This window comes from Protopterus annectens, chromosome 6.part0 (genome assembly GCF_019279795.1).
Source record: "Protopterus annectens isolate FY-2018-M chromosome 6.part0, PAN1.0, whole genome shotgun sequence".
NCBI classification, from domain to species: Eukaryota; Metazoa; Chordata; order Ceratodontiformes; family Protopteridae; genus Protopterus; species Protopterus annectens.
Genome location: NC_056737.1, coordinates 100,011,122 through 100,030,683, shown reverse-complemented (window position 1 = coordinate 100,030,683; position 19,562 = coordinate 100,011,122).

The following is a 19,562-nucleotide window of genomic DNA, read 5'->3' as shown; positions in this document are numbered from 1 at the left end:
GGGTTTCCCTATGGGTTTGGAAGAGGGTGGCATTCATACTCCCCAGTGTCTTCAGGAAGGCTGTACGGGTATCTTGGGTTTGGGAGGGTGGTCTGTAGCACGCAACAAACTGTAGGGCAGTCCTACCCATGGTTAATTGCACCTGGATGGTCCCCACTGCTACATGCATTTCTGCCAACCTGGAGGTGTGGGTATCCTTCATGGAAATGGAGACTCCCCCTCCTTCTGTGTTCGGTCCGGGTTATGGTCCTGAACGCGTGATATGAGGTATGACCTGATAGTGCTGGGGTGCTCTCAGGAGTCCTGAACAATGTTTCAGTCACAGCACTGACATCGATGTCCTCCATACTGAGGAGGGCATTTGAGGGCATGCAGCTTGGGCATAGACTACTGGCACTGAGCAGTATTACCCTTTCTTTTCTCCAGGTATGTAGTCTAGGGTGGTAGGTTTATCATTCCAGCCTTGCCTGCAGTGGGCACTGTGGGGGTGGCAGGAGCCTTAGCTGAACTCTTGAAGACCAGGGGCAACAGGTGCGAGGCATCCCTTGCAAAGGGGCATGGCGTGCCAAGCATGTCATCCCAGGCAAGAGGAATTTGGATCCCCTCAGACTGACACTGGTAACCAGGCACATTATCAAGGGTGATCATTTGGAGCCAGTATAGTGGCATCATACATGATGAGGGTGGGATACTGCCCAGGGTCAGGGTCATGCTGGCCTGGGCTACACAATCTGAGAGACCCTCTATGTCTCCTTTTATGTATCCCAGGGTGGTATGTCTCCGGTCGTTGACACCAGCATGGACAATGACCGCATCATACTTGTACATGCTGCGGAGTGACCTGTGTGCATGTGTTATGTGGCGGATTCCAGCACCCGACAGGCAGCCTACTGTGATCATTCCCTTGTTCAGTCTGGTGGGTGGGACGTCGGTGTGTCTGACTGTGGCGTCACCTATTACAAGTGTGTCTGGCATTGTGTGTGGCCTTTGGGGCTGTGACTGTTTAGCACAGTGGCGTTGAGAACTATGTGTTGCATGTCCTATGTCTTGTGGAGGCAGTTGCTTGGGTGTCTGCTTCAGAGGTCTCGTTTGGTTCGTTACATGTTTTAACAGTGCATCCAAGTATGTCTTAGTGTGTTCATGTGTTTGTTTTGCATTTGTGATAGTTACATGTGACACTGGGTTTGTGGTGTGCATGGTGTCCTTCCCCTCCCGTTTGGTCTTGCCAGTCATGGTTTGAGAGAGCCCAGCCCCCTGACTGGCTATATAGTTGCATCTCTCACATATATTATGTTTAGTGGGGGAGGTGCGGCTTGTCCGTGTCCATGAGGCACCTGTAACATTGCCCAGGACGCCCAGATTCACCATCTGAACAGGAGAGGTCGCTAGCAATTGACCCTTCAACATGCCAGAGAACGTGCATGCATTTGCTGTGTAACTGGGTCAGAAGGCACCTATAGGGAAGTGGTTACTCAAGGGGATTCTAGGCTATTGTAGTACTCCATCTAGTATACATGTACTTTACCTATGTAGGAATACTATGGGAGCAGGTGCAGAGCTTTTGTGATAGAGAACAGACAGTTGAGATTGCAAGAAGAGAGGTTCTACATGTAAACCTGTGGAGCACAGAGCCAGATATAGTGTAACATTGCTTACACGGTACATGACGCACATGTCCACACATATACTGCACCTGACGCCTGTGGTCGGTGCCACAGGCTACGGTGGACAGAGACATCACATACATGGCATGACACAGTACAGGTATGGTGACATTCTGCAGGTGTCGTACACAGTGTGCTGGCAACTGACCGCAGGTGTCACCTGTCAGCTGTGGTGCACGGTGTGCAGCAGTTGGATGCTGTACCGGTACAGGAATATGTCCGCAATCGCGGGGCGTACACCACTATGGCACACACCCCATTGTGTGCAGATGGGGACACCTGCCTGTGTGGTCAGCACCCTCACAATACAATGCACCCACGTGCCATGTCACAGGGGGCGGTCTTGCACAGGTGGCCAGTAAGGCTCACAAGTATGGCATTGACAGGGCTGTACAATGCAGCACCAGTACGGGATGAGCACCCTGTGTGGTTAGTGTCCAGTCACAACACTATATCTGCATACACCCTCACAACAGGCAGCAGACATACACACATGTTGACACACTGACATGGTGGTGACCAAACATGTCTACACAGAGGGACGACGTGTTGCATGTACTGCACCATCCACATCCATGCACCCCACACTGAGGTATGTACAGATCTCTACCATGGTGTACAGTGATGTGTGGCACGTGGCACAAAGTCCCCCCGATCTGTGGAATACATGGGCACACATTCCTGCACACATGTTGGTGCTAGGAATGCCACACCCGCTATATGGGATATGTGCAGGCATGCAGCGGTATGTAGTGCATCCTGCGTACCACCACTGTATCTGGCAGCTGTGCCAATATATGCACTTGGGAGGTGGTAGAGGCTACAGTGGCCATGTGACATATGGTCGATGACACATGGCCGATGGGTATGCATTATGGCAGCGCTGTCATGTAAAGGCGACATAGCAGACTGTATGCACATGGCAGGTTAGGATGGTGTGTGACACACCTGTGACCAGTACCTGCACACATGCATGTGGACAGGTGTTTAAACACATGGTGTACACACATACCACCATGCGTGCTGTTACTATGCCACCATATGACGGCCCCCATGATGGGTATGCATGTGGTAGGGGGTTGCAACTGTGTTATGGACATCGGACACAGCTCATGCATGGCTGCACTATGCACAGTACACGTGTCACATGTATCCCATGTTGCCATGTGTGTATGCATTGCTACATTGTGACATGTGTGTCGACATACATGGAACATGGACTGTGGTATGGCATCACAGCTGTCACAGGCAAACTGTACAAGGGTATGTGTCCCAGTCAACACCGCTACACCCTGTAGGGGGTGCATACTACAGACATGTGTCCACCTTCTATTCGTGTGTGTATTACCGCGTACGCCAATGTTATGCATGTGGTACATCACAGGCTTCGTATGTGTCCTGTGTGCAGTCCATGCACACAGCCAGGCAATCACATATATGACTTATCCGGACTTTGTTTCACTGTGGTACAGCTGCAGTCATGTATCATATCTGTGTCAGGCCCGTGGTATGTGTGGAGCACGCCTGTCCATGTATACCGATATGGGTGGACTACATCACACCTGTGGGACCATTGATAGTACATGTGTACTCTGCATGACGGACGTACATCGCCACATAGACTTGTGGACATATGTCACATGCTGTTGCTGGACCATGAGGCATACTGCTGCACCGATGACATGGTGCTGGCATGGCAGCTACAGTGTTCACTGCAGTGTGTACATGTTCAGCCTGCACCCGTGACGCCTGTGCTGTCATCTGTGTGTGTACGTGTAACTGCATGTGTGTCCACCCTGTGCGTGTGTACGGGTTTACCTGGCCGTGACTTGCGGTGTGCGCACTCCGTCTGCATGCCAGACAGCGTGTAGCACATACTAAGTGTGTGAGCATGCTCGGGTTGCTGTTGTGTGGGTGGACACACACGACGGTCCACAATCTACCTTCCATGATTTCACTCCATGTGTATGCATGTCTGCACTGTGCAGATTCTAAGTGTCTGAGCATGCCCAGTAAGCAGCTGTGTAGATGGACACACAGTACAGTGCACACCGCGCCTCGCGTTGATACCCGTGTGCATGTCTGTTTCCTTCAACCATCGCGTCTGTGGCATGGCCGGGTTGCTGTTGTGTGGGTGGACACACACGACGGTCCACAATCTGCCTTCCATGATTTCACCCCATGTGTATGCATGTCTGCACTGTGCAGATTCTAAGTGTCTGAGCATGCCCAGTAAGCAGCTGTGTAGATGGACACACAGTACAGTGCACACCGCTCCCATGCGTTGATACCCGTGTGCATGTCTGTTTCCCCTTCGCAACCGCCACGTCTGTGGCATGGCCGGGTTGCTGTTGTGTGGGTGGACACACACGACGGTCCACAATCTGCCTTCCATGATTTCACCCCATGTGTATGCATGTCTGCACTGTGCAGATTCTAAGTGTCTGAGCATGCCCAGTAAGCAGCTGTGTAGATGGACACACAGTACAGTGCACACCGCGCGCGTCTGTGTTGATACCCCGTGTGCATGTCTGTTTCCCCTTCGCAACCGCCACGTCTGTGGCATGGCCGGGTTGCTGTTGTGTGGGTGGACACACATGATGGTCCACAATCTGCCTTCCATGATTTCACCCCATGTGTATGCATGTCTGCACTGTGCAGATTCTAAGTGTCTGAGCATGCCCAGTAATCAGCTGTGTAGATGGACACACAGTACAGTGCACACCGCGCCCGTCTGTGATGATACCCCGTGTGCATGTATGTTACCCCTTTGCTACCGCTAGGTGTGAGGGCATGGCCAGTACGCCATTCGGAGGTACACACTACATTCGGCACCGATGTCTGCTACTAGGCGTGTAGCCATGGCCAATGACATCCTGCATAGCCATGGTGACCGTCCAGGTGAGTCATATGTGGTTGGTATGCCACAATGGCTGCCTACATCGTGCACGCCGGGTGCCCTCTCATTGGGTATACTGTCTGTGGTGCATCCCGTATCCATGTCGTGATGTTGTGCTCCGTAGTTAGTTGGTATTCCCGAGTGCAGCACTACTGTGTTACTGTACGCCCACCTTGGGATGGTAACATGCTGTGTGACTGCGCACTCTGTCTTCATTCCCTATCGGCTGCCTTGCCTCTGCAGATGATATCACCCACCTAGGGGTATGCCTCCTGACAGTGCTGTGCCCAGTAATCTCGGTAGCGCATTCTGTAAATGCATCATGCTGCAGTGTGTTCATGTAGGTAGGCGTAGGTTCAACTCCAGGCCCTTCCCCGTGTGTGTGTGTGAGGTGTGTGTGTGTGTGTTTCCAGCTGCCTCTGCAGATGGTCATGCTTTTAGACGCTTCGCAACACATACCTTGGCTATTGTCAGCTATTCCTTTACGGATGATGTCACCCACCTAGAAGTATGCCTCTGACAGCGCTGTGCTCAGTAATCTCGGTAGCGCGTTCTGTAAATGCATCATGCTGTAGTGTGTTCATGTAGGTAGGCGTAGGTTCAACTCCCGGCCCTTCCCCGTGTGTGTGTGAGGTGTGTGTGTGTGTGTGTGTTTCCAGATGCCCTTGGTGAGAGTAGTTCCTTTAGTCGCTTCTCAACACATACCTTGGCTATTGGCGTCTATTCCTTTACGGATGATGTCACCCACCTAGAAGTATACCTCTGACAGCGCTGTGCTCAGTAATCTCGGTAGCCCGTTCTGTAAATGCATCATGCTGTAGTGTGTTCATGTAGGTAGGCGTAGGTTCAACTCCCGGCCCTTCCCCGTGTGTGTGTTTCCAGATGCTCTTGGTGAGAGTAGTTCCTTTAGTCGCTTCTCAACACATACCTTGGCTATTGGCATCTATTCCTTTATGGATGATGTCACCCGCCTAGAAGTATGCCTCTGACAGCGCTGTGCTCAGTAATTTTGGTAGCGCATTCTGTAAATGCATCATGCTGTAGTGTGTTCATGTAGGTAGGCGTAGGTTCAACTCCCGGCCCTTCCCCGTGTGTGTGTGTGTGTGTGTGTGTGTGTGTTTCCAGATGCCCTTGGTGAGAGTAGTTCCTTTAGTCACTTCTCAACACATACCTTGGCTATTGGCATCTATTCCTTTATGGATGATGTCACCCGCCTAGAAGTATGCCTCTGACAGCGCTGTGCTCAGTAATCTCGGTAGCGCGTTCTGTAAATGCATCATGCTGTAGTGTGTTCATGTAGGTAGGCATAGGTTCAACTCCCAGCCCTTCCCCGTGTGTGTGTGTGTGTTTACAACTGCCGCTGTAGAGAGTAGTTATTTTAGATGCTTCGCAACACATACCTTGGCTATCGGCGTCTATTCCTTTACGGATGTTGTCGGCCACCTAGACGTGTGCCTCTGATGGTGCTGTGTTCAGTGGTCCACGTAGCACGTTCCATACCTGTGTCATACTGTTGTGCGGTTGGGTAGGTGGGGGTAAGGTCAATCCCCATGCCTGCCAGCTGTGTGTGTGTGTCTATGCTCCCAGCCGCATGGGTTCATAGGTTATGGCTTTAGAGATTCCGCAGAACACTTATATCCTGCCGCCATCTCTGTGTTTGTGGATGGTGAGACGCAGCTCGTGGACTGCCTGTGTGCCTGCTGTGGTTGGCGACCTCTGTAGTGTGTTCTCCACGTGCGCCCTGCTGTGGTGTGGTGGGGTGGTGCTGTGTACGTTACACTCCCGGCCTTGCCACATGTGTCCGTCTGTATCTCTCTCGATGTATATATACATACTTATGTTGTGCCCATAGTGCTGCTCTTGCATGGAAAGCTGTCTGTCCCATGTATCGCATATTTGCATGGCTGACACATAGAACTGTGGTACGATGCATATCCACTCATTGTCCATGCAACGTCCGTATTCCAGCATGCCCTAGAGACATCTGATGGATATCGTGGCAGACAGCTATCCTTGCTGTACTGACACTGTACCCGTACACGCCATAAACCTTGTGTATAATTGCCTGTTTATGGTGTGTGTATGTCTATCTGAGCTGTATGCATGGTCGTGTGTATGTCCCGCTATAGCCGTCTGTGCAGGTGTCACCACTATGGGTAATCCTTGTAGACCGCTGTTTCATGTGCACTTCAGCACATATCTGCAGACCGTACTACCCCTCCTACGGCAGCGGCCTTAGATCAACCGCTGCCCTAGGCGATGGGGCTCCATGGTGCCCACCACCACAACACATGGTGCCCCCATCCTGGTGTACCTACATGACATACCTACTAGAAAGGTGGCCCTGCTAGTGTGGAGCCCTAGGCAGCCGCCGGATTGGCCTATGCCTACGGCCGGCTATGAGCACATCACAAGGCATACTTTTACATTCAGTGTTTTACAAAGGCTAGATTTTAATACCAGAGGGGGGGACCTTATCAACTATACTTTAGAATGCGGATTGAGATGGATTATTAGGTGGAGAGTTGACCACACACCAGGGATGAATGATGAAGCACAGATTAAGCCTTTTTTGAGAAGCAGGTGGCTTAAACACAAATAACAGGAATGTAGTTTAGGTACAGCTATACATTTAACACCCATTAGTCCACTCTTTCAGTTGTTTACCACTGTATTACATTGATATAATATACATATTTTCTATATATATTGTTAGATCTTTGATTGATGGGTATTAGGCATAGTACAATATATAAAACATGTTTTAATAGGATGTTTTTGAAGATGTTAATATATGTGTGTGTAGTTAACATTGCGTCTGCGTTTTATATGCTGGGGTTAATTGTTCATTGTTTGATGAGAAATTCACCAATGAAAGTGTAAGGAGGGATATTTAAAGCCTGGATGCTTTTATGTTATGTGTAAGTCTGACGGAGCCTACGGGTGAAAGTGCTTACTTGTCTATAAAGGAACCTTTTTTACCATTTGGGCACTGTCCTGGACAATTTCTACGTTGACTGTTTCATCTACCTATTTGTTTTATGGATTGTGTGCCATAAGGTGCCAACGGTTATTTTATGTTGATTAGGTGTATTCCATGGTCAATTGACATTAATCATATTAATTCATTAAAGGATCTTCTTTATAAGTGGGAACGCCATAGTTTAACCATCCTATGACCTTCCTAGTTGAAGTTGTTAGTGTGCCATTAGTATGTGTTCCACAGGTCGCCCATTTGTTCCGCATTATGGAAGTGAGTGATCCCCATTTTGGTGATGGCAGATTGAGAGCTGTGTACGCCGGTATTCGCACGGCGGTCTGACTTTGTATGGGGAATGTCTAATGTAGTCCCTATCTGTATTTCCTGTGCTATGCCTTACTGCAGCTGTGTAATTCCACCAGGTTTCCAGTTATGGGTGCCATCTTGGTGACGCTTGGCCATCCATGGGAATTGCCTACTGGACACTGATATAGGGCTGTACACATTTCACACCTGCTTTTAGCATTTTCCGGTGGATGCTTTGCATCATTAGTGGGGAGTAAGGCATGTGCTATACCCACATCCCTCCCACGGGGTGGGACAACGGATTATCTGCCAAACAACACCGAGCCCCATTTCTGCATACCCAGGATCCCATGGCTGCAACCCTCGACGGTACACATTACACATCCTTCATGTGTGCGGGACTGGGATGTGGACGCACTTCTATGGACTCGACATTCTGGGGATTTCTTTTCATATGTCCTGCATTTCATGGACACTTGTCATCAACCTTAAACACGCTGGTGGTGCATATGTCTAGCGGTGCTGTAGTCACGGCTGTCATTTCTTCTGGGTCGATTGCAGTTGGTTGATATTGCGAACGGATCAATTTTTGGAGTCCTACAATGGACACCAATGTGCATATGTAAAGTGTAGAACTTGTTGGACTGTCACCATCTGGCCAGTGGTTTGGACTGCTGCTGTATGTTCCCCAATCGCGGATGTCTGTTTGACTACCCATATTATGTATTACTTGGCCTATCCATATCCATGTGCCAGTAAGCGGAAATACAGCAGACCTTGAGTCCTGGTCATCTTCATAAAAGACATTATTGAACTTAAACCATGCCAAGACAGACGATGACAAAAACGATACACTCCACAGTCAAAAGATACTGAGCTCTTTCACCCACTAACATGGGGCATCATCGGAGTACGAAATACATTAGATAGTCATCCCTTATATACTTCCTTCAGAGTCAGTTTAAAGTCAACTAATTAATAAACTTGCTCATAGTTAAGTGGACAGTGCTCCAAGTCTTGATGATAAAGTGACATATACAAATCGGTGTTGCATACATTACTTAATGGAAACAATAATACAACAACAATGTGTTAATATAAATACAATATTGGTCAATACGATCAGTATATTGAAACATAGTTGACAATTGTTGTGAGTAAACCTTAGAATGTAGTGTGTTGATAATGATATTGTATATCAATGTGTATAATTGTTGCATTAAGATTCCAACTCATGGAATAAATAAGTACAATTAAATGCATATTTTGTATAAATATGAATGTAAATAAGGGTCACGATGTTAAATATGAATATGACTGTATTATAACTATATCAATATGATATGGAATAAACTGTAGTTGTTTACATCTTGTTTTCAAGTGACAAATCTATGTCCATCGTCATATATACGGGTCGGACTGCTGTGTGTAGATATATACATGTGAACCCCTCATTTCATACCTTGCTTTGTTACTGTCTGTGGATTACCTGTGTACACACATCAATTACCATGCCATACCTTTCCACTGTACAGGTTCTGGCATGGTGTACGGCTGGTTGGCCCTTAATCTTGCTGTGTGTTACATTGACCTGTGTCTATCTGGCAATTCGCTGGCGTGTCATGTGAGACCTTCTTGCTTCTATAGGGACCTGATCCCGTAATTGTGACTTGCTTCCACTGGCCATATATTTTTCTTTCGTCTGGGATCTGTGTGTAACCATTCCTTTCAGGACACTTTCTATTGTTGTTCTATTTTGGTTACATATATGAGTACTTTGGTATGTTGTGCTATTATTGTGTGTGGAGCATTTCTCCACGGGCCTCTGCTGACACTGGACATATATCCAGCTAGCCTAGCCCGGTCAACAAGTGTGAGCCAACTGAACACATTTCGTACGGGGGCATCTTCTGACAAGTGGGTCGGGTTACAGATGCATAACCGTCGTCAATCCATTCTACTAACACACATGTTATTTTATCCACATTCTATGTTTGTCTTTTCACATAGCGTGTGTTTCTCACTATTTCTAATGGTACTTTACATGCCATTGCCCGATTCCATACTTTCAGAGGCTGACAGTTTTGAGACATGTATGACTGACGTGGAGGACACAGCCTTAACATTCCCTGCTGTGAGTGGATCACACACGCACACGCGCACTTGCATTTCCTAATTGTGGGTTACGCGCAGGCGCACATGCATATCCGTATTCTGGTTACATATGTTTACTAGGTCTGTGTGGTTACGTGGTCTGTGTTAGTTGTGACTGTTCCGGTAACATATCTCTGATCCGGTTGACGGACGTGTGCGGAACGCACTTTCACCTTTACACATGTAACAGTCTTTGCGGCATGGACGCATTACGTACACGTTCACATTTATATGTTCTATAGTCATAATTCAAATGGGACTGCATTCACATTTGCCGGTTACTGTGACCACTACACTTTAGCTGTTCGGTCTCATTTATATGCATACCCATGGTACTTAGCTAAATTTACATATCCCCCCACCCCCCCGCACTCACGTATGTCACAGGCATCCATTCTCCTGCTGGGAAAGGTGCGGTACTACATGTTAAACATTCCTTATTCCCTCCCGCTCATGGCCCAGAAAGCATATGTCATGACCGCAGGGATATTCAGATCACAGGGGCTTATATCCCCTACGCATACAGGCCTTAGATTGTCAGGGTGTTCCTGTGGTGCTTTGGGTTTGGTCTTGTCCGCCTAGTGTACGGAACTGCCCTGACCGTGTACGAATGTCAGACGAGTCACATGGGCACGGTTTGTCCGTGTCTATGATACCATACCCCCCCCATTATTCCTAACCATGTGCGCTGATTGGCCGGCATGCCCATTGTAGATCTTGTTATAGTAATTGCACACGGTCTGGTCGAACGGACCTATTTCCATTACTAAACCTCGGTATTTATAACCTGTCTCGCTATATTACATGGGTTTAACATTGCGTGACGGCTTTCACTGAGCCATGGACATGTCCGTTGCTTAGTTTGGGGAGGTCCCGCTCTGCTACACACATTTAACATGGCGGAACAGGTTGTACAGCTCAGCAACGGGGACATCGGGCTCTCCGTCGCTGTTTAGTATTGAATCGCTATGTTGACTTTGTTTCACATAGCGAGACAGTGTTGACATTGGTAACGGACATCTCGCGCAGTATGTCCGCACCGCCGCGGGTGCCGTATGTCTGCTTTGGGCGGCGGACAGGCATTATGCTGTGCCATTATGTCTGGGAATATATGGTTTCTTTCCATAGATGATATCACATACTAGCATTGACCCGCGTCTGGGTGTGGGTACTGCTGTAAGAGTGGCCTTAGGTCAAGTGGTGCCCTAGGCAAAAGGACTCCATGGTGCCCCCACCACATCACCCGCTACCCCCATCCTGGTCTACCTACACCAAATGAAGGCTGGAAAGGTGCCCCTAGTAGAGCGGCGCCCTAAGCGGCTGCCTAGTTGGCCTATGCCTAAGGCCGGCTATGTGTGTGGTCCCTCGGGCGTCGGCCTCGGGGACGCACCACATCTGCCGTGGGTATATCTAGCATTACACACATCCAGGCATGGTTTATTGCTATGATGTTCCATGTGTACGGACACGTGTGTTTGGGCAACATACAATAGCTTCTGCTATTGGCATACAATGCTGTGGGTGGTGCCGGTTACCATACATATGCCTTTCTCAAAAGCCGACTTCACACTTCTGAACACTAGTGTGGTCTCCTTTAAGGCCCCTGAGCCAGTGGTAAACATTACTCAAACCGCTGAATCACTTACATATGCCTTCTACCAGCACCTACAGGACTGCATGGATCAGGCAATCCCATACAAAACTAAGACTCTTTGTACCAAAGCCAAGCATCCAGTCTGGTGGACCCCAGCCATAAACGAGCTCTACAACGAAAGGAGGTAGCTACAACGAGATAGAGCGGAATCCTTGTGAGGTAAGACACCCTTGCTCATTATATGTGAAGAACTACAAGCTCTCATGAAATCATCCAGGGCAAATTCGACAGATAAATCACCAAGGACTCGACAGACAATCATAAGGCCTTCTTTAGCTATGTTGGACACCTGGGAGGACACTCCCAGATATGCTCAGACTGGGTTCAGACTGATGTGACGATTACTGAACCTACACACACTGCCAACATACTGGCTGACAGGTTCGGTGCAAACGTCTCCCCCCCTCCCCCCACATGGAGAGATATCTGTACCAGAGGATTGTGGCCCCCGGAACATCTGTATCGCACAGGTGAGAAATGCTCTCTCCAAGGCAGTAAACACAGCATCCATGGGACCAGATGGTATCCCAGCTGTGTACTCCACGAACTCAATGAGGAATTAAACCCACAGTTAGGACAGCTGTTTAATCTTAGCCTCACCTCAGGTAACGTACCCAAGTAGTGGCGCAAGGCGACTGAAGTCCCACTTCACAAGGGCGGTGCCTTCACTGACCCTGCTAATTACTGTCCCATTAGCTTGACAAGCCTTATCTGCAAAGCCATGGAGAAGGATCATAATGGAACTCATAGATAAAGACATAGGGGACTTGCATACTTTGTATCCAACCCAGTTTGGCTTGGTCAAAGGCAGATCATGCCTTTTAAACTTGGTTGACTTTTTAGGAACAGTCACCAAGGCCATTGATGAGGGTCAAGCAGTCCATACAGCCTACCTCAACCTGGCAAAGGCCTTCAACACAATACCCCCCTCAGGTATCATTGATAAACTCATCGGCTTGAATGTAAACCCATACATCGCAAGATGGGTTGCAAACTGGCTAAGTGACAGAACCCACACAGTCATAGTTGCTGGCACCATGTCAGACTCACAGCCGGTCACAGGTGGTGCCCCACGGTGCTCAGTCCTGGGTCCACTCTTGTTCGGCATCTACATTTCCAGAGTACGAGCAAACACAGGGGGGTTATGGCTGACAATGTTTGCAGATGACTGCGAACTGGGTGCCATAGTTGGACACACATCTGACACAGATATCCTTCAGAAGGGCCTCACAGATATGGATATCTGGTGCCAGAGACATGGCCTACAGCTAAATGTCGGGAAATGCATAGTCATACCCTTCAGGAAGAACAAGGTTACCCCTAGCTACCATATAGGTGGCAATCCAATGAGCACTGAGGGAGTTACCAGGGATATGAGAACCCAGGTTGTCAGTAACCATTCGTTCGACACACACGTTGCTAACGTAGTTAGGTAGACCTTCTACATTGCCCACCTGATCATGCATAGGTTCATAGGTTCATAGGTTCATACTAGGCTATCTGCCCTAGGGCATTTATAAGCCTAGCCAGAGTGTGTGTGGCTTTCACCACCCCTTAGGATGAGAATACTATACCCATTAGTTTGCTGTGCCTCTGTCCAGCAGTGATACAGAGATAATTCCCGGGGTAAACCTACGATCTCCCATCCACTCGTCAAGATTTCTCTTGAACAGAGTCAGTGAGGGGCTCTGCCTCACATGGACTGGGATTCTGTTCCATAGTGTAGGGAGTCTCTGGGTGATGAATCTGTCCATCCAGCATGTCCTATTTATATCCGTGTTGAGGTTTAAGTCTCTTGCCCTCGTGGCTCTGGTGGATTTGGATTTTTTGAGGTGGAGCATGTCCATTAATTCCAGGTTGGACATGGCCTTGTATGTCAGGCACAGATCTCCTCTGAGCAGACGGTATGCGACTGAATAGAGCTGGAGTTTCTTCAGTCGGGCATCATATGACATATGTTTGAGCCCCTTTATCCTTTTGGTGAGGAACTTTTGGGGTCTTTCCAACTGCTGCAGGTGTCGGGTAAGGTACATTCAATGGGGCATTGTACTCAATCATTGGTCTGATAAGTGAAGAGTACAGGGGTACAATGACCTCTCCTGATCTGGATGTGAATCCCTTCATGATCAGGTGGGCAATGTAGAAGGTCTTCCTAACCACTTTGGCAATGTGAGTGTCATAAGAGAGGTTACTGTCAACTTGGGTCCCCAGGTCCCTGATAACTTCTTCCGTGTTTAATGGATTACCACCTATGTGGTAATTAGGGGTTACCTTGTTTTTCCCAAAGGGTATGACTATACATTTTTTGGCATTTAGCTTAAGGCCATGGCTCTGGCACCAGTTATCCATTTCTATGAGACCTTTCTGGAGGATGTCTGTGTCTAATGGAGTGTCAATTATGGTGCCCAGTTTGCAGTCATCTGCAAATTTTGTCAGCCACAATCCCCCTATGTTTGCCTGCACTTCAGAAAAATAAATGCCGAACAAGAGGGGGCCCAGGACTGAGCCCTGTGGGACACCGCTCGTGACCGGCTTAGAGTCTGACATGGCACCAGCAACTCTAACCCTGTGTGTTCTGTCCTTGAGCCAGTTTGCAACCTATCTTGTGACATATGGGTTTACATCTAAGCTGGTGAGCTTTTCTATGATGCCCGAGTGGGGTATTGTGTCGAATGCTTTTGCTAAGTCAAGGTAGGCTGTGTGAACTGCCTTACCCTCATCAATGGCCTTAGTGACTGTTTTGAAAAAGTCGACCAAGTTCAAGAGGCAGGATCTGCCCTTGACAAAGCCAAATTGGGTAGGATCCAGTGTCTGTAGGTCCCCAATGTCTTTATTTATGAGTTCCATTATGATCCTCTCCATAGCTTTGCAGACAAGGCTCGTCAAGCTTATGGGGCGGTAATTTCCAGGGTCCGTAGAAGCACCGCCTTTGTGGAGTGGGACCACAGTTGCCGGACGCCATTCTTTGGGTATGTATCCTGTAGTAAGGCTAAGATTAAACAGCAGCCTTATGTGTGGGTTTAGTTCCTCATTGAGTTCGTGTAGCACACAGCCGGGGACACCGTCCGGTCCCATTGATGCTGTGTTTTTTGCTTTAGAGAGAGCAGCTCTCACCTGGGCATCTGAGATGTTTGGGAGGCTAGACTCTGGTGGGATAGATATTTCTCCTTTTGGGGGGGAGGGAGGGGAGAAATTTGCACTGAACCTGTCTGCCAGTATGTTGGCAATGTCTGTGGGTTCAGAAAAAGTTTCCCCTTGTAAGCCTAGCCAATTATCCCTTGTGAGACTCAAACCCTGCACCTTGGGTTTGTAAGTTAAACACCTTAACCATTAGGCCACCCTCCTAGCCCTAGATTCACATCTAGATCAGGGGAGGTCATCGTCCCCTTGTACTCATCACTCATTAGACCTATGATTGAGTACAATGCCCCGTTCGGAATGTATCTGACCCGACACCTGCTGCAGCTGGAAAGGCCCCAACAGTTCATCGACAAACGGATGCAGGGTCTCAGGAATATGTGTTATGCTGCCCGACTGACAGGACTCCTGCTCTATTCAGTCGCATACCACTTGCTCAGAGGTGACCTGTGCCTGACATACAAGGCCATGTCGAACCCGGATTTGATGACTATACTTCACCTAATGAATCTAGATCCCTCAGAACCACAAGGGCAGGTGACGTAAACCTTGACATGGTCATTAATAGAATGTGCTGGAGGGTCAGATTCATCACCCAGACACTCACTATGCTGTGGAACAACATCCCAGTACATGTGAGGCAGAGCATCTCACTGGCCTTGTTCGAGGGGAATCTTGACCAATGGATGGGAGATTGCAGATATACCCCAGGGATTACTTCAGTGTCACTGCTTGACAGAGGTACAGCAATATAATAGGCATAGTTTTCTTCAAACTGAAGGGGTGGCAAAGGCAACATAACTATGGGCTAGGCTTATAGCTGCCCTTGGGCGGATAGCCTACTATGAACCTATGAACCTATGAACCTATGTTCATAGTTTGTCCCATTCACACTTGTCTATCCCCTGTCCTCATTCGTATGTGGATATTTCTGTGGCACATGATTGAACTATGTATTACCTGCAGGTATGCTGTGTACAGTGCACATATGTCACGGTTGATTACAGTGTATCTGTGTACCTACCTCTGTGATACTGAGGACTACCACACATCCTTCACAGCATTACATGCATATGTCCATACTATTATTCGTTGGCCTGTGGGGGGTTTTCAGGGCAACGGTTACACATGTCCCTGTTTGTGCACGCATCATGGTGGTCTTTGACCGGCCTCCGTTGCTATCGTGGGATGGACGGTGGAGTTGGTGTGTGTTTGGGTTGTGTTTCCACTGCCGATACATCTGTGGGGGGTGGGGTTGGCACATGTTCCTCTTTGCAGGGAGCCCCATCCTGGACATTTGTGTCATGCGTCAACACTTGGCACATGCCATATGTCCTGTGATATTCCCACAGTCGTGTATACCTTCCTGCATTACTACTGCGTGTTACTGGCAGTTTGTATCTGGTACGCATGGCTATTATGTTGGATAGCTTAGCCTATTCCCATGATATGACATACCCATTCATCCAGGCATATACATGTTATTCCATTCTTTGCATTGGCCGTGGGTGTTTGGCCATCCGGCACCACTATTCTCTACGTGTGATGTCCCACCTTCACCTTCTGTGCATGTGGCACCCTGTTGGGGTGTCCTGCTTGGTGGGCAGATGTTCCGCCCTATGTGTTGTGTTTGACATGTCTGCATAGCTAATCATCAGTACGGCGGCTGAACATACTGCTTTGTCCAGATGTGTACAGTTATGGACACCGTGGCGTGTGAACGCCTATGGGATTTCGACAGGTCAATACCACATGCGGGATGTACACATTCTGCCGACACATTCACATGCAGCCATTTGGATATCAGTACCTGAGGTGGGATGTTGACATATGGGGTACATATTTGCCTGCCTGGCACTGCCTAGGACAATACTTCATACTACATTTGAGGTATACCCACTGTGTGTAGGTGTGCAGCTGCGCAAGGCTGCTAGCTGGGTTGGGTGCACGGTCGTACATGGGTGCGGGTTACGTGCTATGACGGGGCTGTTGTGTATTACATTTGCATGCATGGGTTCTGCTTCTGGATATTACGCTGCATCGCCGTCCTATGTGTATGCGATGGGCACGTTGCTGGGTGTAGTACATGTTGCTATGCACATGTTTGTCTGTGTTTAGGGTATCTGGTTTCCTTCTGGTTGTTATATAGACATGGCTGCCCGGCTGTGTACTCTCACTACTGCTGGTGACCATGCCCATGGGGCTACTTGTGTGTAGGTGCGGCGCACTGACATGCTGCGGTACACCTTCAGTAGGTATGCCCACTGACAGTGCATTGCGTAACGGACACGGTATTACGCATATCCTTTGTTCCTTGGACGGGTACAATTTGGACTTCGTGGGTTAATGTTTGGTTCTTCGTTTTGTGTGAACGGGTACTATGTTGCATACTCTGCGTACGTTTCATTATCCACGGACACTGGCTGGTGCAGTTACTATTGCAGGCGGCCTGTGACAGTCAGCACTTTAGGTTGCTCCTCACCTGCCGGCTTGGCCACGCCTACGGGCGCATCCTACTTGGGCTCGCGCACGTGCCCTCTGCATGTGTTTGTGGTTGCGGTGCGCACTCATTACTATGCATGTGGCGCTGCTACGCCGATTATACACTGCACTGCCGGCGCAAGCCTTACACCAGCCTTGCGCCTAGCTTCATGAATCTGGGGGATTAACTAAATATTACACAAATTATTTTAACTGATAAGCCAACAATCGCCTAAAAACATTCTCTCAATTTGCATATGCCCTAAAACACTATTGCATCCTGAATTGTAAACCAGCTATCAGTCAAGGCCAAAGTAATACCCATGCAGTCCTTCCAACTGAATGCTCGATAAAAAACAGTAGTATGTTTCAGGACTATCTTGACCAAATCTAACAAAAACTGATTAAATGTATTAGAATAAATACTAGATTATTTTCAATGAATCCTTAATAGCATGGGTACTTCCCTCATGAGGAATGCTAATGCACAAAAATTAAACATCCAGTGTGCACATGTGAGAAGCATTCCCTATGTGTATATCGTTCATAAGATTCAAATTAATATTAAAGTTCTGCAATTTATAGTTGGTTTGCTAGGCTATCATCTATTATTTTGTTTCCATTATCAGCTCGATTTATGAAATATATAAAAAAAGGAATCACAGCTTGACATTGTGCGAACATCTGTGTGGTTGAGCGGTACTGCATGCAATCGTCTGCTTGCATTGTGGTCAGAACAGAAAAAAGAGAAAGCAGTAGTTTTGCTGAGAAAAAAAAGAGAGTTATGTAAGTTATGTAGGGACCTGCACAGAATATATGTAACATGTGTGCTGGCAGTCTGCAAATGAGTGCAATCATCTGCTTTGTGGGAAAAATGACATCATGAAAAAAGTGTCGTTGTGACTGTTTGGTTTTCTTCTTTTGCTTTATGCAGCCTTGCCTGCACTGAGGTCAGAACAGGAAAAAATAAAATAAAAAAGCAGTATTTCTAAGTCCATTTGCTAAGAAAATGTACGGACCTGAACAGCACATGTTTGACAGGGTTCAATACATGTAGAAAGTGTGCTGGCAGTTTGCGATTGTGATATATCGGGAAAAAGCATGCATGATGAGAGAAACAGTCATTGCTGATTTGAAGTCTTTTCTTTTCGTTATAGCTGTAGTATTTTCGTTTGGGCAATATATATTGTGTGTATATATACAACATTGGCTGAACGAAAACACTACTGCTATAATGAAATGAAAAGCCTTCAACTCAAGGAATCTGTTTCTCTCACCCTGCATGCTTTTCCCATTGTAGCTGCAATATGAATAAGAATGGAAAGACCATGAAAAGTGTTATAACAGCAGATAATAGCTAATAAAAGTATTTTGCATACAAGTCGAAATAAAAGAGAAAAAATAATAGCTGCCTCCAATAACAGCATATAAAGGAAATGCTACGATGTAGGCAGCGCTGTCTGAAGCCAGGAACTCAAAGGTTGAGTCTCATATTCCGGAGGGAACAAAAGCAGGACTGGACTATAGGTTTGCGCACCTTTTTTGAAAGAAATGTAATGCCGTGGGTGGGATTCCCAGAACGTTGTGAGTGATGTCAAACAATGGGAGGTGATTTAATAAGTGATTGGCAGTTTTTGAGATTCGGTCCGAGGTAGAAATGCCATTTCAGAAACGAGACAGTGCCCCTTTAACTAGAGGGGGTTAGGGCAGATGGTGACTTTGAAAGTGACTGCTTTATGGTCGGATCCTACCAGGAAGGATGATACTGCAGGGATACTGCAGTGGTTACTCATGTTGGTTAATACCAAGTCCAAGATATTATCACCTCTTGTGTGGGTATCGACTAGCTGTTCTAAAGCATTTGCACTGACAAAATTGAAGAATCTCTGGGCATTTGTGTTCTGGCATAAGTAGGTCTTCCAGTCTATGTTTGAGTAGTTAAAGTCCCCCCAGGATCAGGGTAAGGGGTGAATCTTGATACAGTCGAAGAGGTTCAGATAGGCAGATTGGGACATCTTGAGTCAGATTTGGGGGCCAGTAGCTAGCTATGATTTGTATAGGGGTCTTGTCAGTGGTTAATTGCACCTGGAGTGTCTGCTGTGTGTCATACTGCTTGATCAGCCTGGAGGTGTGTATGTTTTTAATATATATTGAAACCCCACCTTCTTTGGCTTTACTGCCCACAGTTTGGAGTCTGAATGTATGATGGATGAGTAATCAGGTAAAGCTGGTGTGCTCTCCGCAGCTTTGAATCAGGTTTCTGTGACTGTTTAAATGTCAGTATTT